This window comes from Gavialis gangeticus, unplaced genomic scaffold, assembly GCF_001723915.1.
Source record: "Gavialis gangeticus isolate Ggan-Ray unplaced genomic scaffold, GavGan_comp1, whole genome shotgun sequence".
Taxonomy (NCBI): domain Eukaryota; kingdom Metazoa; phylum Chordata; order Crocodylia; family Gavialidae; genus Gavialis; species Gavialis gangeticus.
The window spans coordinates 21,947,533-21,954,766 of NW_017729014.1; positions in this window are offsets into that span (position 1 = coordinate 21,947,533).

Genomic DNA, 7,234 nt, shown 5'->3' on the forward strand with positions numbered 1-7,234 from the left:
ACAGCATAAGCTTTGCACAGGGAGATGTCAGTGCACGAAGGAAACTTGCTGGAGAAGAGAAACCATTCCCCCACCCCTAGTATTTTTTCCTGTTACTGTCATTTTGTTTCTCGGAACAACACAAGGCAAAAAGGTTCAGACAGAGGAAAGATAATATCTTTGATAATAAGCAGAAATCAAGCTGTCAGTTGTCTGTCTCCTATATAATTTGCTTGGGGGTACGTAACATATAATAGAAAGGTGAGGCTGCTGGAGGAATCACACATCCAGAGTTTATCGGTATGTACGTTTGACCGGAGCAACTCATGCTTTTGCTGACCCCTGGCGGCTGTGAAATTTAGACAGGATGGATCAAAACAGGCAAATCTCATAGCAAAACTCACTTCCTAGTATTACCATTTAAATTGCACCTTTCACCTGAGAAGCTCACAGGGAGAGAGCTGTGTCAGATTCATCTAATTGCAGTGTCAGGAGTGCAGCCTGCGCTTTGGTTCCTCTCTCTCCTCATTACCCTAGTATTTACATACATCAGTGCCAACTCTAACACACGTAGTGTGTGGGACTCAACCCTCTCACAACCCAGGGGTGCAGCGGGGGGGGACGCATGTGCATGCATGCACAGCACAGCCTTTTCTTTTGGCAGCTTCTTTAAATCCAGAAGCTGCTCCCCACCTGCCACCGCCCTGAGCCAGAATGATTGAATAAGGAACTTGAATGCGAATATTTATGGTTGTGTTTTCCCTGTAACCAGATTTTGAAAATACTGTTGTGTAAGCTCCTCAGGGCAGGGACTGCCTTCCGTTCTGTTTGCACAGCACCTTGCGCGAGCGCTTTTGCGGCAATCCAAACCAAAATACGTTGGGATGTGTTTTACTTCAAATCACAAATAAGATTCTTAACTTGTCAAAAAAACCCCAAAACTGTATGTGAAAACTGTAACACAGTTAAATTACAAAAAAAGGCTATGTTCATCACATATACAAACGCCCTCAGCGTCTGTAGAGCATGCAACACAAAGGAGGCCACGGTCCTTGTGTACATACAGCACCTGCCGTTCAGAGAGGTTGCTCAGCACTAACCCAATACAATTATAATGATCCTTTCAAGCTGCTTACCTTTGACATGGCAGCTCTCATGATCACACCTGCCTGCATCCTACATGCTAATCTACACCCATATTTTAGTTAGATGCATCTAGGTGCTTATTACTGGAGCTAGGATCTATAAAACACAATTTCAAACTACAAATGCAATAAGAAAGAGATGGTTTGATATCAACATCTCTGCACCGGTTGAAAGCAAAGAATTGGATCAGAATTAAACTTGTATCCAAACAAACACTTCAGCTAAGTCTATTTTTGGGTTAATTATAACGTCATAGAAAACACAGGCCCTTTTGAGGTCTAGTCCAATGGTACAGAATCACCCAAATCATGCCTGACAGATAGTAAGTTAAAAGCCTCCAGTCATGAAGGCTTCACAGCCTCCCTGGATAGTCTATTCCAGGGCTTAACTGTTCTTACGCTTCGAAAGTTTCTCCCAAGATCCAGCCTCACTTACTGCCATGCAACAGAAGGTGCTTTAATTGTTGGTAGGTTGCATGAAAGACAGATGTCAGTAAAGAGAAGGCAGCATTCAGCATCTTAATCAAAACAGTTAGGGAGACCGTGCCCTTAGCCTGAGTGTGGGACAGCATACCTACATATTCCAGTACTGCTGTCTTTACATATTCCTTGCATTATCGTAGGGTTTAAAAGCCCTCATCCTAAACCAGGTGCCTATCGTGCTAGGTGCTGTACAAACACAGAACAGAAGGCGATGCCCGCCCCAACAGAGCGCAGTCTCTGGGGATGGCTGCATTACGCTTTGTTAGAGAAATCCACATCTCTAAACTCCTAAGACACGACAAAGAAAAAATCGAAGGGAAATACTTCTGGAGCTGCTTACTGGGACTGATCCTCATCTGGTCTAAACTGACATTGCTCCAAATCTGCCTCAAGCACTAATACACAGTTAGACATGGCCAGCCGAACTCAGGTTGGTGAGTACTTGCTCTTGGAAAATTCTTCTGAACCTTACGGGACTATACTCATGAAATAAATACTCACCTGCGTGAGTAAAGGATGTTGCCCAGTGTCTGGAATGGCTGTTAGAAGATTAAACAGGACCTGCTCATTAAATAAAAATCAGGGTTTATGCAACAAAGCTACAAAATTGAAGCAATATGGTGTGTTAAGAGGGCCTCTAAAGCCAAATTTCAGCAAAGTCCAGGAAAACCCGTCTCAATGGCTTGATATTTCAAAGGAGAAATATCACAAGAAACATCCCTGTGTTCAAGAAATAAAATCCAAGCATTTCTCAGCTCACTTTGAGCAGCTGAAGAAACCAGATTTGTTTTTCCTGGCAGGGCAGCTCAACGTTTCAGCAAGCAGCATTCCTCCAGCAGCGCAAACCTTAAAGATAACTTTTTCATGACGCTCATCACCTTGGCAGGATCCTGGCCAGCATCTTCTGTAACACGCGTGGGCCTTTCCCCCAATGCTTCTAAGGCCAAGGCCGCTGGGTGCCTTCTGGCTGGGTCAGTAGCAACGGGGGGATTATGAAGTGAGAACAGGCAGCTGCTGGCATGTCCACCGCTGGGCCATCTGACCCCAGTCCTAGCAGGTTTAAGCACATCAACACAAGTGCCGAGCAGTCCTTGCAGCTCATGTAGCATAGGGCTGTTGTCATTGCCATTACGTGGGTCAGGTCATTTTTTGCGGGCATAGCTGTGTCAGTGCAAGGCCTTCTGGGCTTCTGCCAGTTTGGCTAATAGAGATCAGCGGGTGGGATGGATGCTGGCAGACCCCCCCTCCCTTGCACTGACACATGCCACATCTCCACATCTGGGGAGGGGATCCAACCCACTGACTGACCCAGCTGGGGCAGCAGCACCTCCATCATGGGGACGAGCCCTTCCACTTCCTCGGATCTTTGCAAGGCTGGTTCAGTGGCTGATTTTACCATTAGTGAAAAATCTCAGCGGCTCTTGAGGTCTGGGGAATGCATACTCTTTACAGACCCTACTGTGGGTCCCTTTAAAGGGCTCGTGAAACGAAGGTGGGGCTCAGATGGGGGAGCTGCCTGCCAGCATGAAAACCTCTGGAAACCTACTGAGAGCACTGCACTCACCAGACACTCGTCAGCCTGCTCTGTTTGGTCCTGGCAGCATAGACACATGCTGTTCAGGTGTCCTTGGCTTGAGTAGGCCCCAACATTGGCTCTTTCCTTGGCCTCTCACCCCCCTGGCCCCAAAAACCTGTGCAGACCATGCTCCCCACCTGCCCAGTCACTTGAGCACAGGCTTTCCTAGAGCTCCGTGTTGTCAAGACTTCAGGTGTGCAGCTCCCCTCTGCAGGGGTGGGAGGATAATGGATGCAAACAGGACCCTCCACCCCTCTCAATTTGCTAAGTTGTCTTCAAGCTTTCACTCAGCCTGTATTTCAGCACGTGCATGAAATAGGCAGGTATAGTCAAAGCAATGAAACACAGCAGCTTCCTTCCTTACCACTGGCCAGTGTTCTTGGGGTGTAGGTCAGAGCCCTCAAAGAAGATGCATCTAGGTCATCTTCTGAGCCCTGGCTCACTTGCTCTTGCCTCCTTAGTCAAAGCCAACCTCAGACAAGGTTGGCTTTGACAGAGGACAACCTCAGACATGCCGGGGAGAGGCTCCTTTCATCATCTCCAGGCCTCTTTCTCAGGTGAACAGTGATCCCAGAATGGTCCAGTGATCTCCTCCCCTTGAGTTGCTCTGGGTAGCAGTCGTGTCTCCTCTCTCCAGCTGCTAGCCTGCTGCCCCCAGAACCAAGGGGCTTGGTCTTAGCCTGTGGGAAGGGGTGCACTGCCCTGTTCTTGCCCGGGATAGATGCAGGAGCAAAGACCCTTCCTATTCTCACCAGCTAGCACCAGGCAGGGGGCATTTAAAGGGAATGGCATGGCCCCTCCCTTCACTTACAAACAGATCATTGTTTCACAACCTGCTTAACCTAAACACAAAAGCAGAAGCCTAAAAGACCCAAACAGGTGAAACCTTTGTGATGTCCATGTCCATGCTTTAGACACCCAAATCCATTTCTTTCCTGAATGCTCAGCTGGGCGCAGTCCCCTGGGCTTTTCATTCAGCTCAAATCTGCACCACAGGCCATGCTTATGGCTTCTCCCTTCAGTGCCTCTGTAACCCATAGACTAGGGGTGGGGGTTTCTGCTAGTGCTAACCCTGCTCCATTCCCTCGGCAGGGAAGAACCCTTCTGCCTGTAGCCTGGAGGCTATTACCTTGCAGAAGCACACTCCAGTGAGCTGTGATCAGGGCATCTGCCAGTTCAGCTAAGGTTGCTCAGCAGGTGGTGGCATCTATCCCTCAATCAGGAGTGGGATCCTATTGTGTCAGACACCAAGCGCACACGCTCTAAAATATGCTTCCTGCTCCAAACAACTTGCATAGAGCCACAGGGCTGACAGTGGGAGGGAAATGCACTCAGGTAACCCAAGTGAAATGAAAGTGCACCTGCATTTTAGGTGGATCCACACCACGCATGCAAGGTTGCAAACTCTCTCCTAATTGCTTAACTCCATTTCCCTGTCTTTTCTTTGCTTCTGCATTCCTGCCTTTCCCTAGCCTTGAACCAGGCCTGCCCAGGGGAATTTCACTGTTGTACTTTCACATTTTGCACCTTTATATTTTGCCCTTACTTTGCACAAGGAAACAGCAGCCTCTAGCGGGGAACTGCCGGCAGCTCAGCCCAGCCACCTGCACCTACCTGCAGCTGCAAATAGCCTCTCAAAGTAGCCTGAAGTTGTGGCTCTAGAAATAGCACTGCATATGCTGGCATCCCTGAAACTTAGGGAGGAACAGGCATGGGAGAAATTCTCTCTGACAAGGAGCTGCTGCACAGTCCTGGTAACAGGAGGCTTAGTTCTGTCAGTGATGGGGAAAGATGCTGGATGGAGTCAGGGGTCACAAGAGCTCAGCACAGCTCTTCACAGGCACAAATGGCAGCAGTTCTGGACAGAGAAGGAACCCTGCGGGGTGAATATCCTCAAGACATGCACATCTGCAGCGCTGTGGCACTGCTGCGCAGTTTGCAATTCTTTTGTCAGTGCGCAGGGATGGGCAAACTGGGCGGCCACCCAGGGCCCAGACAGAAAGAGGGCCCCAAAATGGTAATTTTAAAATTATTATTATCATTATCTCTGGCAAAGGGGAGGCCCGATAATAAAAGTTGGCTGGGGGCTGCCAGGAGTCTACATACGGTGCTGCATCAGTTCAGGGTACTTTGTGCACAGCTGGATGAAGACCATTTGGGCTCACAAGGTGAACTTAGATTCAGCCCAAAGTGACTGTCCTAAGATCACATTGGAAGCCAGAGACAGATCAGGGCACTAAACACAAGTTAAAGACTGACACCCACTGCCATGGACCATCCGTCCAAAGCCAAACTAACTGGGGAAGCAACAATCACCTCAGAGCATGAAAGAATAGTTTCACAAAATATGGAGAATGAAGGGGGCAAGGATGGGGGGGTGGGGACAGGTTTTCCTTTAAGAGCCATTCAAGAGCCTTTGCATCTTGGATAAAAAGCTGTATAATGGGCCCATTCTCAGCACTTCCCATCTGATGAGTGTGCATCACAACAGTACTCGCGAGTGTCTTCTTTCTTTCTTTGGTTTAATCCCAGGATGGAAACATGAGCAAATACTAAGAGGGCACTGGAAAATATTTTTAACTGATGTGAGAACAATCCACTTCTCCAACATGTGTCATCACAGGTCAAATAAAACCTCAGACAACTCCTCCTCTTTTTTTTTGGGACTGAGAAAGAATGAAGGAGTGGCCAAAAATGAAAACCCACTGGAAGGGAGCAAAAATAGCAGAGCAAACCCAGAAACTCTAGTTTGTGCTGTGAATTATGTTCTTTTTATATTTGTAATTAGAGGGCAGAACAGATGGCAGAGATGTGGTTTAAAGGAATATGTCCATTTTGAAACCCTGCTGTTGTACAGGCTGCTGGGTGGCTCCTGGCTATGACAGTATTTCTTCTGCCGAGATCTGGAAGCAGGAAACCCTCACCAGATGATCTGCTGCTAGAAGAAGCCCCTGGCTGACAGTGCTTGCTCAGGAATGAGAAGACAGACATGTTTTTAGCAAGGTCCAACAAGGGATCGGCTATTTCTACGGGAACAAAGAACAAATCTTGCAGGAGGGGGAATGTTCAACCTCATGCTTTGGGGCTTAGGTCGATCTGGATGAGACCAGGATGAGAGCTAATGTAAAGGCAGTTTATTGCACAGATGCGGCTGCAGGGTTCTTGCACCTTCCTCTGAAGCACCCAGGGCTGTCCATTGCCAGAGGCAGGAAAGGACGAACCCGTGGGTCTGATCTAGCCTGGCAGCATGGCGTGTAACAGCTCTGGCTGCCGACATTATACATCATTAAGACATCAGACCTTGCAAACGGATTGACCTGCAGCTCCCGCAGCTGCATGGCACAGGCACAGGAAGGGGCCACGCTCTCACTAAGCCAGGGGGAGAATAAAGCACTTCTCGCTACTGCAAGGTTGCTTGCTGCTCTTGCAGCTTCTCTGCTGGTGCATCCTCAAAACGGTCGTGGCAGAGGGGCACGTGGACAGTTCAGAAGCGAGCGCACTGGTTCCTGGACCTACTTTCTTTTAACTTCTGTGTGCTTTTCATGTGTAGGCATTGGCACCTTCATCTGGGAGAGGTGGGAAAGACAGAAAAGGAACCTGGAGGCCTGCTGGAAAGGAAGACCACAACCTGCAACAAGTGGCAACGCAGGCACCGTGTTAAGGCTCCCGCTGCTTCCCTTCCACAATGAAAGGGACCCAGTTAGGTCCAAGGGCAAAGCAAATTGGGGAAGGGCAGGGGCCTATCAGGGAGAGTGCTGGGGTTCCCATAAGGGAAAGCCAGCACGTTCTGCATCTAAACCAAGCTGGACTCATGAGGCTGGACTCCACACCGGCTGAGGTTGCATTTCGAAGGGTAAATGGCAAAGATCCATATAATCCCCTGCGAGAGAGTTGCTCCATCTTTCTACCCCGCTGTGATGATAGCTGTGTGGTTCATAGATTCATAGACTGAAGGCCGGAAGGGACCTTGGAAGATCATCGGGTCCAGCCCCCTGCACCAAGCAGGAAAGACGCTGGGGTCAAGTGACCCTAGCAAGGTGACCGTCCAGCC